General features: G+C 41.0%; 1 protein-coding gene across 4 annotated transcripts in view; it reads left to right on the top strand.

Annotated features, from left to right (window-relative positions):
- LOC144785622 (acyl-CoA dehydrogenase family member 11-like) overlaps positions 1-12,373 on the top strand; it is a 684,407-nt gene that overhangs the window by 632,318 nt on the left and 39,716 nt on the right. The window contains exon 8 of one of the 4 annotated variants that reach the window (XR_013601998.1): positions 6,110-6,254. The exons of the other annotated variants lie outside the window; for them this stretch is intronic. The gene's annotated coding sequence lies outside the window, so the exon portion shown is untranslated. The remainder of the gene's footprint in view (positions 1-6,109; positions 6,255-12,373) is intronic. 4 annotated transcript variants of the gene reach the window in all.

The raw sequence follows: 12,373 nt of genomic DNA, 5'->3' as shown, positions 1-12,373 counted from the left end.
GCTGTGCTGAAATAGACACATTAGAATACAGTTAAAACACCTACATATACTAGGGTACAAAATGGTATGGTGGGGTACCCCTGTGATTGGCATGACCTACCCTGTAGGCCCCTAGTATATAATAGGGCAGGGGGATTGAAACTATCAAGAAGTCCCCAGTACCCTGGGGCATGGCAGTTTAGAGGCCAGCAGCCTTTTTCTGCACTTGCATGTGTCCACTGCTGAAGCCTGAGGTCAGTTTAAAAACAGTCCTGGGTGCCAGGCCTGCTTTTAAAAAGTAAACTGTGCCCAAACTCAACGTTGGTGTTTGGGGCACTTAGAAATGGATAACTTACAATGTTTTGGCATATTAGGGACCCCCAGTGTCTCCATTAGGTATCCCAGTGGTTGGGGGTCAGGTATTTAAAATGTACATCCTTCTAAAATGAGTTTTTATATGCCTGGATAAATTGACATTTCACATTTTACTCCCCACATTGTGGTACATTTCTGCTCAAATTCGACTTTTTTGCTAGGAGCACTGTGGAGGGAGAATCTGCAATATTTCTACAGATTCAGAACCAGTAATGTCTCCCCTAGTTGCACATGGGGTGGGGTTCCTGTAGATATAAGGCAAGTACTTATAGAATATGTTTTTGTAAGTCCTGGTGCTGGAAAAATGGCCCAAGTCATTTTTCCCATTGCAAATCCCCTGTTACATAGGTTAACATGGTAGGGAGTTAATGATTAATAACTCTTGATAGGAGAGGGATAGAAATGCCATTCAAAGACTTCCCAGAATGGTATTAATAAATCCAACAATATATTGCTGAATTTCTCCTAAAGTGTACATACAAGAAGTTAAGACTTTCTTGTTCCAGTGGTCTGCCCTGATTGGTCAGAGTTAAGTGGATTAGCCAGGCTGTCTTGAAGAGGTGATAAAGAGCCCCTGGGGTTAACCAGCTCTGCTGGCAGGGCAGTGTGCTGGTCCATAGGAATGCCAGGGCATGGGGAGAAGTCGTAAACTATGTTCTTCAAAGAGGAGAGGAGAGACCAGAGTCATTTACAGCTCTGAATTTCCCACCTTAGGCAGATGATAGGATTAAGGAAGGTATGGACAGATGCAGGGGGGAGAGTCTAAGTAAATTAGCCATCCTAGGGGTGTGTTTAGCCAGCTCTTACCTCCGTGCTGGAAAATCATCCATTATGGATTTGGTAGATTTGATGCACTCTGGGACAAAATAATGCCACACTCTACAGGATGTGGTCATATATTGGAGGAGTTACCCTGCTCCCATTGGTCAGAAGGGACCTCCTGCTTCACCCAGAGAACTTGAAATAAGTATCTGAGAGGGGCAGAGCCCTCCATATCTGCTGCTGAAACTTACTGAAGCAAGAAGTGCCCTGTTGAGACGTTTTGCTGTGCAAAGATTTCTAAGGCCTGACCTCTAAAGACTGCACCATCTGAAACTACAGCCCTGTGGATTATCTTGCTGGAAAAGAGCTAAAGAGTGGACTCACTGAAAGCTACAGGGTAAAAGAGTTTATCTGGAACATCACCAACTAAATCTACACCTTGGAGAACCATCAGTGGATGTGTAAGGGTGTTGTACCAGTGGATTTGGGGAACTGAAGTCCTCAACTTTCAAGGACAATCTTGGAGCTTCCAGACCCTTGGAGTGAGTTTGAGACACTTTGGGACCCCTTGAGGAACTTTAGGAAGAAGTTCAAGAAGTTTGGAGAACTTTGGAACAACTTTGAAAAAAGTTCCATAGAGAGACCAACTCAACCTGGCAAGCCAGGCCGCCTGCTTTCAACCGCGATCTGGCCAAGCCAACCAGGTTCATCCCGCAGAAAGCTCCATCCCTCCAACTTCCAGAGATTGACCAGGACTAGAGAAAATCTGAAGCTGGTGAACCCTCACCGGATCCAGATACATGAGGAGCATTGAGAAACCCAGCTCCTAGAAAAGGTGACTGGGAGCAACTGCGAGAGCCAAGCCGCCTGCCTTCCATCGTGTGCCGGCCTGGATTCCCAGGTTACCCAGCGGAAACGATCTTAAGAAGTTTTCTAAGTCCCCTCCAGGAAAGTTGACCAGGACCTTGTCACAAGTCAAGCCGGCGAACCTCACTGAATCCAGACTGGCTGGGAGCTTTGAGGGGCCTCAAGAGGAAAAGCTTCAGAAAAGCTTTTAAGTGATTAGGTAGAAATTGAGACCGGAACCTGGCACAAGCTGTAGCCTCTCAGGGCTCCCTTGCTCCCGGCCTGAAACTTTGACTTTGGCCCGGTCTACCGCGAGCAGGTATCACAATATGATGCTATATTCTTCTACGTGCTATATTTCATTAAATCTTTGAAAATTCATATCTCCGTCTCCCTACATTGGATTTTTTTTGTCGTTTTGGGTCATTTCAAAGATAAAAATATTTCCAATTATTATAAACTGGCATTGGATTTTTATTATGTGTTGTGTCTTAATTATTTACTGAAATTGTATTTTTACATGCTTTACATACCTGTCTTTGAAATTAAGCCTGTCGGCTCGCAGCCACATTATCAAGGGCTGAGCATAGGAATAATTTTCTAAGACCTATGCTGAGTCTTATCATGTGTTAGTGGCCTTATTGCCAGTGGCAGACCTACATTTGCCCCTACCAATAACCCACTTTCCAACAATAACTAAGTGATCTTTTAGGAAATTCAACCCTTTAGCAATTGTCTGGTGAGCATCCCACCGAGATGCTCTCTCTCTCTCTCTCTCTCCTTTACTCTCTCTCTCTCTCTCTCTCTCTCCATCTCGCTCGCTCACACTTTCTCTCTCTCTCTCTTTCTCACTCTCCCTCTCCCCCTCTTTCCCATCCCGCCTCTCTCCCATCCCCTTTCTCCGGGACTGTCCCAGCACTAGACATGTTCCACCATAAATTGGGCTCGGGCATCCTGGTGGAAGTGGAAATCAACAACCTGAGTCTCGGTAGAACAAACAGGTCATTGCTGGACAGGGAGCTCCTGCTTTTGATATTGTGGTATTTCTACAGGCACATCAGTGAGATGCAACAGCAGGGACTGGAGACAAAATCATGGCTGTGATATTGGTTAATTTAGGGTCCTCTTGGTCCTTTAAATCTAGTGGAAATATAAGTTGAATAAGGCTGGGCTTGGAAGAATACCTCTCTTATAGGTAGAAATAGTTCTGTGCATTACAAAGGCTCCTCTCTCTACTCCCAGAATTGGCAGTATGTCATATAATTCAGAGCATACTCAAATGTACCTTATGACAAATGGAACAAGAAAACAAAATCTTTGGATGGGTGACATCAAGCTACCATTGGGTACCTGTACACTCAGTGCAAAATGATCATTGACAGTACAAAAGTCACCAGTAGATCAAGTAATAAACATCAAATTAGCCTTGTTATGCCCTTAGCAGAAGGCTAAATTTATCTCAATCAGCAGTTGGAGGGGAAGCATCTCCGTTGTGGTCCCTTTCATTGTCTCTGCGCATGATGTTCTTTTCCTGCATTGAATACATTTGAGTTTCTGGAGAGCAGAGGGACCCTCTATCTCTGAGACTGTGAGTATAAATGTCAATTGTTCCACCAGGCCTTTCTAAATTGTCTGGGTGATGGAGTTCTCTGGTCTTACCCTCTGCCGTCCCCAGCATTGTAGCCGGTTCAAACAGGTGATATCTAATATCACGTTTCTTGGAAGCAGGTTGTAGTACCAATAACTTTTTACACAGGATATGGGTCTCATTGGAGAAATCTGCCACCACCACGATCCTTTCCTGTGGTATGAGTATGGCCCATGTATCTTATGTGGTCATAGAATCTCCCAAATGTGTTGATGCCATATAATGCAAGCTAGAATTGGTCTAGGCAAAGCTCTGGGCGACTGTTTCCACATAAATGTTCTGTGGGCTCTTTAGAACTCTAGAGGAAGCATACATTCCAGCTCCAGTAGTGAAGGAATGATTATAGAAAGCAACTTGAACATATCCTGCCCTTCTTCTGGTTCTGGAACTCCAAAGATTCTGATATTATCTTGTTAACTTCTATCTTCGAGGTCCAGAACTTTCTTCTCCAAGTTCCTCAATTCAGAACCCCAATCAGGGATTTCCAACACTTGAGTCCCGCCTCCTGTTGGATCTTTCTAGGCAAGATTGCATGAAAGTGACTCCCCCGAGTAATTTAAGTTCTTTGTTCATTTGTCTTGTGTGTTTCAACTATAGAGGTTGATATTTTGACAGCACAACACTGTCACCATATACGACTCAACAGGCCAAGACAATTACTTTTTGCTGGCAAGAGTCTCCGAGAACAGCAGCTACCTAGAGGCCTTGTTCCGTGACAATGATGAACACATCTATGTGTATTTGCTGTAAATAGCATAGGGGAAGTTTTCACAATTGTATTACACTAGGAAAGTGCCTTCCCTCACTAGATATCGTTTCTGGCTAGGTATATGTAATCAGTAACAGAGTTTTGGGTGTAAATGTAGTGCTTTACTCTGGTTAGCTGAGTCACTCTGCTTACATCTCTGTGTTCCTCTTCTCACATTTGCCATTTCGGTAGTTGAAAAGTCCTGTGCTCAATCCCTGTTATCGTCTATAATATTAGCGAGTTAGGCACGTACTCTCTGTCCAGCATTAGATGGCATGGAAATTAGCATCCCCTAACAAATTCACTGTGTTGAAGGCTGTATGGTTGCTCTGCTTTGGGATAATGTGACGTCACAGGGCAACCTCTCTCAATGTAGAACAGACTCCCTTGATGTACCAGAGAAATACACCAGGTAAGTCATACAGATGTTTTTGCTCCCCTTGCCAGCTGATTTCATGTGTTACGCTGCTGTTCTGCCGATATTCTGCACTTGAGTTGAAAACCCCCAATATTTCCTCCTTTGTTATGCCCAGTAAGTGGCTTGCTAATGCGGCAGTGTCTGGCTGCACCAGCACCTGCTGGGATGTGGCGCAATCCAGTAAAAAGAGTCAGTGCCTTTCAAGCACTCGTACAGCCAATCAGAAGTGTTATGGGCCAGCGTCTTGTGTAGACGTCTGTATTGTCACTCTACCTGTCTCTTAGCCTGTGGCTGACTCAGCAATCAATCTAGAGGCAGGATTCATCCAAACGCTCACTCCAATTATCTTGGTTACTCAATGACTGGATACTAAGAGCCGGGAGGGTTGTTAAGAAGTAATCTCTCCTCTTACAGTGCTATGCACATGGAGCCTTTCTAGTGAGATGCCTTTTCGAGCATGGTGTAGCTCTGCTCCCTTTCCTGCTTTGGACAAGGTACATTTAAATGAGTATTTGCAATAGAGCATTTTCTTTTGACTCCTTTTCTTTTCTTCTTCCTCCCTTAAATGCTCAAAAATGTTTAGTGTTTCCTCATTTTCACCCTAATTAGGGATTTACTCCTACCCTTGACAAGTTTGAGGGCCCTATTTATAACTTGGGAGTATGGATATTCCATAGCAGCGACAAGAGAGTATCCATACCACCAAGCTGTGGACCGCCCGCCAAATTTAAATGTGGTTAGACCTTAGATTTAATCATGGCAGAGGCTACTCGGTCTCCACCGTGATTAAACTCTTCCGCCCTCCCTGCAAAGTAAATGTTGACTGAACCCTGCACCAAACTGTAAAAAGCATTAATGGGAACTGCTTTGACAGTGGTTCCTACCAATGCTTTAGAAATTAAAAACAACTTGACAGTAATTTCTAAATTTTTTGGGTGGAGTAGTCCAGACCTGGCAGACAAGTCCTCCTCCAGGCCAATGGAGATTACTCCGTCTGCCAAAGAATAAATTGGGCCCTTAATCTCTGACTTTATCCAGGATGGGAATATGCCTTGCAATGGCTTTTGAAAGCCACAAATGTAGACGTTTGTGGGTGTTCGCCTACTTTTCAAGGTATCTCTATTATGGAATGCCTACCCCCTGTGAGTATTTTCTGCACAGGAAAGGATACAGTATAATGGTGCAATTGTAAGTGCAAGTATGTGTAATTTAAAGGTCTTGGTGGCAAGATTTCTTCATGTTCTATTTATTAATTCTGAAGTGAAGCGGTCAGTAAATCAACATTGAACAAGTCACCCAGTGTGCAATACTTGTTTTTATTCCCTGCACTTAGATGTTAACCTGGAGGGATCGATTGATCGGTGCACAGTCTGAATATCGAGTGTTTTATTTTGACCTACAGTAATATCGAGTTGTAAATATCGTAGAGACAGAATATCGAAATAAAGAATATCGATGACCAGAATATCGACCTAAAGGTAAGAAATATTGTTTTTGTTAATATCGAAGTTAGTAATATCAATAGCAAAAATATCTATGTTACTAATATCGATATTTATATTAGTGTTATGTATTTTATTATGTATTTTATGTTTGTGTTGTTAATTATTGTACTAGTTTTAGAATATATGTATAACATTTCTAGAAGTTAGTAATTTTTTTAAAAGTAAATATGCATGTTAGTACCGTAGAGGGTTGTGAGTTTATAAGGGAATAGGGTGGGAAGTAATTTAATTATAGTAAATTAATTTGAAAAAATTAGGATTTAGTAATTATGTTTAAGCAAATTTTGTGTTTTAGTTCTGTAGCTGGTTGTGGGTTTATAGGGGAATATGATGGGAAGTAATTTAATTGTAATTAGGTAATTATTTCTTTTTATTTGTTGGTATTGATAATTAATTTTATGTTAAATAATCATTAATTGGTAATTAATTTTTATTAATTGGTAATTAATTTTCATTAATTGGCAATTATATTAACTGTATTAATTTATTATTGAAGTGTGTTGTAAGTTTATAGAGGAATAGGGTGGGAAGTAATTTAATTCTAATTAGGTAATTATTTATTTTATCGTTGGGTATTGATAATTAATTTACTTTGTAAATATTTATTAATTGCTAATACATTTATAATAATTACAATGTTTTTGTTTCAAAAAGTAATTGTTCGTTCATTAATGAATAATTGGTAATCAAGTGTTATTAATTATTATATATTGATATTTATCAATAATGTATTGTTAATAACTTAATAATTGGTCATTAATTTCGATTAATTATTCTTTATTGGTATTTTATCAATAATTTATTGTTGATTAATTATTGATTGCTAAATACTTTAAATAATTATTGTTTTTTGGTATTGAAAATGTATTATTTGTTATTTAATAATTATTTTGTAATTAATTTTTAATAATTAATATGTATTGGTATTCATCATTAATTTAATTGTTAATTAATTATTAATTGGCAAATATTTGTTATTAATCATTTATTGGTATTGTTAATTAATTTATTGTTATTTAATATTTAAATAATTATTTATTTAAAACAATTATTTTATTTATTTGTAAGTTATTTTTACCCCTACGCTATCCAACACTTTCCCTACTGTTGCACTCTATGGAGTGAGAATAGTAATTGTTACCCCTATGCTATCCAACACTTTCTCTACTGTTGCACTCTCTGGAGTGGGAATAGTAATTTTTACCCCTACTCTATCCAACACTTTCCCTACTGTTGCACTCACAGGAGTGGGAATGGTAATGTTTACCCCTCCACTATCCAATATTTTCTCATTGTTTCAGTTAATGAGTTGTCAAATGTATTTTAAAAAGATAAAAAATATTTTATTATGTTAATTTATTATATATATACTTTATTTTTATTTTTATGTTATTGGTGTACATGTATATATATATATATATATGTATTTATAATTCGTAATATATTTCTAACAATTTATAATTTAATACATAATTATTTAACACTTTCCCTACTGTTGTACTCTATGGAGTGGGAATAGTAATTTTTGCCTCTAACGCTTTCCAACATGTTCCCTACTTTTGCACTCTCTGGAGTGGGAATAGTAATTTTTACCCCTAAGCTATCCAACACTTTCCCTACTGTATCACTCTCTGGAGTGGGAATAGTAATTTTTACCCCTACGCTATCCAACACTTTCCCTACTGTTGCACTCTCTGGAGTTGGAATAGTAATTTTTACCCATACTCTATCCAACACTTTCCCTACTTTTGCACTCTCTGGAGTGGGAACAGTCATTTTTACCGCTATGCTATCCAATATTTACTGTTTTAGTTAATGTAGGGTATAATTTATTTAAAATATTTATTTTTATTTGTTATATATATTTGTATATTTTTATTTATATCTTTGTTTTATGTGTATGTATGTATTTTTAAATTATAAAATGTTCTTTTAACAATGTATAAGTTATTACAATAATTATTTGTAAATATTATTAAGTATATGTTCTATTTTATATGTATATGTTTAATTTGTTTACATTATATGTATTATTTATCGATTTAAACATATTCATTAATTCATTCAAAATTACTTTATTTGGTATACAACAATACCATAAAAGTACAGTAACGTTAAAAAAGCAGCAAAGATTAAGCCCTGATTCAAAGTGCATATACAATCGGTTCAGAAATATTAACAAGTTTCAATAAAATTCATCTTGGGGCTTATATAGATTAACCTTGGTTAAAAAATGGGGCATCAGGGATTCATAAACAAGTTACATTTAAAATCTGCCGTCAAGCTAGGAGGGAAACCCACCTCCCACATAGTTCATTATCTAAAACAGCATGGGTGCTAGTGCAAAGGGGTTGACATCATATACCGTTATCTGTCACCTTTTGTGTTTCTGAGTCTCGCAGCCATCCTTAAAAAATGAACAGTACAAAAAAGTTTTAAAACCTCTACGGACAATTTTTGAAACAATAGGGCCACCTTTGCCTGTCTGAACCTTGCATTCTTTGAGAAGCGTTTTAAAAATAACTTCCGGGGGTGAGCATAGAAGGGGCACAACAAAACAAAATGGAGCCTGTCCTGCGGAGACCGTTGGTCGCAGCCGCACGGACCCCTCAACTCTATAGATGTTATGTGCCCCGCGGGGTCCCTCAGTATATGGTGAAGTAGGTTCAGCCTGAATCGGGTCATTAAAAATCTATCCTGTGCGTTATAAAGATGGGACAGATAAGGTTCCATACTGGATTTAGCCAAGAGGTGGGCTCTCACCGATGGTTTGACGAGCTCCCTGTCTTCCCTGGTGGAGGCCATTTTCTTTAAAAATTCCGACTTGATAAGAGCCTTATCCCGGGGTAACAGTTTTGTCAGACGATTAAAATGATCAGCGTAGCTCAGACCTGACAGAGTCTTCCTTACATATTTAAGCCAGTGGATGTTCCGCCCTCGCTCCCGGGTGATACAATCCATTATTATCTGCTGACTCAAGGCCGCTTCGGGATTTGTCCATATTTTAATCCAGCAGGTGAGGGGTTTCAATTGGATCCTGTCTCTAATGTAAGTGAGGCCCAATTCCTCATGGATGGTGTGGGAAGGTGTACTTTGGGGGTCTCTGAGTAACCGCCGCAAGTATTTATTTTCTTCGATTTGGATCTTCTGTGGGTCAATGAAGCCCCAGACCGCATATAATGTTTTGGCATTGCAGATGGCATTATACAATTTCAGTATATCTTCTGGCGACCAGTGACCCAGCCTATGCGCAAAGTTCATAATTGCCCCGGTAGAGCTAATTAATGTTCTGCATTTCTCATCTGTCAGTGTTTTAAAACATAAGCGGCTATCAAATAAAATTCCCAGGTAAGAGAATGCCTGCACTTTTTCCAAACAATGAGTACCGATCCTATAATTGAATTTCCTACATGGTCTTTTTCCCATCTCCATAATGTATGATTTTGAAAGGTTGGCAGACAAGTCCAAACTCTCCATAAAATTGACAAAGCCATCTATGAGGTGCTGTAGACCCCGCGCAGTGCGTACCAGGAGCACTGCGTCGTCCGCATAAAGCAAGACAGGGATCCCTCTTCTTCCTATCCTTGGACAGTCCACCCCTAGAGCTCCAAGCGCCTGGTCTAAACCATTGATGTATAAAGTAAATAAAAAGGGCGCCAGGATAAAGCCCTGTCTCACACCCCTGGAGCATGGGAAGGAATCGGTGGTATTTCCCTCCTCATTGTATCTGACCTGGGCTGAAGTATAATGGTGCAAGGCTCTTAAAATGTTAATCAGGCCTATATCTACACCCAGGGCCCCCATTAACTCCCACAATTTCTTTCGGTTAACCCAGTCGAAAGCTGCCGTAAGGTCCTTAAATGCCAAGTACACCGTCTCGTCACTAGCGACGGTGTACTTGGCTACCAAGAGGTATAAATTAAGGCATTGGCCTGAGGCTGAACGGCCAGGCCTGAACCCGTACTGGGTATCAGAGATTATGTTGTGTTCATCCGCCCAGTCCATTGACCGATTAAGAATGGCCCTCCCTAAAACTTTCGCTGTTACATAGATGAGAGAGATAGGCCTATAACATTGTGCGTTGTCCCTGTTGCCCTTTTTAAAGATCGGCACTATTGTCGCAGTGGACCAGGATTTTGGCATACCTGACTCCACTGCTGTGTTTATGACACTGGTTAAAATGGGCGCCCAGGGTTCTACCTCACTCATTAGCAGGTCTGGGGGGATCCCATCAGGGCCCGGGGCCTTATTCCGTGTCAGGCCCTCAATGCCTGCTTTTATCTCTCCCAGAGAAAAAGATATCTGGGATGAGCTTAAGTTTCCTTCCTCTGCTGGTGAAGCTGGATCGCTGATGCTGCCGTAATAGTAGAGGCCTTGAAAATGCTCCATCCAAGACTCTGGCAGAACATGGCATGCAAACTTGGGTTTATTTATATCTTGAAAGCAGGGATCATTTATAACTTTGCAGAAAGCTGTTGAATCCTTTGACTCGGCCGCTTTTCTTAAGTTCTCCCATGCCTGTTGCTGTAATAATGTTTTGCAATGTTTTAGTGCCTGTTTATGCCACCCACTTCTTGTGGACACCATTATGTTATCTCTACGGACAGTTTTTAAAGCTTACTTCAATTCCCTCAAGGCAGTGGAACATTGCCGGTCAAACCACCTAGAGGTGTCCTGTTCCTTTCTTGGTGTGCTACTCCTGAGCAGGCTATCGATACAATGGGCGACACCTTCAAATGCTGTAATTAGGTCTACCTCCTCTACTGTTGGGTCTAGGCACTTCCAAACCTGCTTCTCGTTCTCTGAGAGTAACGCCCTATAAAAAGTTTCGTCATTGATATTGGTCCATCTCAGTCTCCTTCCCTGATTGGTGGCTGAAATGTTTCCGCCGATCTGTTTTCGGCGTAAATGCTTGGCCGGGTTGGGGTCCCACATGGACAGGACCAGGGGGTTGTGATCGCTAAAAGCTTTAAGTTCTATAATGAAACTTGTGATTCAACACTTTACCGTGCTGGGGCCAAAAATAAAATCAATAACAGTTCCCCTTCCCTTGCCTTGCCTTTAAAGGTTGAGTGAATTCGATTGTCCTTGCCCATTCTAGTCAGATCCATGGTGTGTGTAAGGCATGTATGCCCAGAATCTTGCTTAGCTCACTTCCCTCCCTAGTATGTTCCATATGCAAGCCCTCTTCCAATGAGGAAGAGGACCATTCCCCCTTACTACTGATCAGGTGGGGGCACAGGTGGCAGTTAAAATCTCCCATTAACACCAATTGAGCACACGATACCCCCAGTACATCGATTCCTGCCAACCTGTGTTCCAATTCGGCCAAACTGGATGTGGTCTGTCCCCCTGTGATGGCATTATAAAAATTGATAAAAATGTATTTTAGACCCTTGTTCTGATACCGGGTCCCCTGCAAGCAATCTGAATCCCAGCCTAGGTCCTCCTATCTCCCCTGCAGCCTCAGGTCCACATAAGTAATCAAGCCACCCTTGCCTCGCCCTGAGGAGGACTTGCGTGCAGGAACAAAATACATTTTATAACCTTCCAGTGCTATAGCACTACAGCTTACCTCCCACGTTTCCTGCAGGCAAATGATATGAAATCTCTTAATGTAAGCAAGCCAGTCATGATTTTTTAATTTACTGGACAATCCTGCTATATTCCAGGAGATTATATCGATGTTTCCCTGCCCTCCAGCGACTAGGGTTTCAGGCCTATGACCAGTATGCGTGCTTGAGAGTGCAAGAGGAGCGCAGGGGTTCACCACTGAATCTGACCCGCTGAGGGCTCCACATCCATTGGGGGGAGTGGGTACATTAGACTTTAGCATGGCTATCCCTCCTTTGACTCCATTAGGAGACACGCCTTCCCGTGCAAACCCGTGCCCTGGCGGTGGCCCCCCAATCAGTCAGTCTAGCTCACTTAAAACAGAGACACTGTGAAGTGGTGCGTACCGATTCGTTAACGGGACTAGCCGGCCCTCCCAGTTTAATCTGGCTGGGTTTCGCCTGGGATCATCGCGAATGTTTAAGTGCATCAAGTCCCTGTAGAAAAAACTAAGAGGAAGCATTCTAAAGATTGTGCTA

This window comes from Lissotriton helveticus, chromosome 10 (genome assembly GCF_964261635.1).
Source record: "Lissotriton helveticus chromosome 10, aLisHel1.1, whole genome shotgun sequence".
In the NCBI taxonomy this organism is placed as follows: domain Eukaryota; kingdom Metazoa; phylum Chordata; class Amphibia; order Caudata; family Salamandridae; genus Lissotriton; species Lissotriton helveticus.
This window is presented reverse-complemented; position numbering and strand designations above follow the sequence as displayed.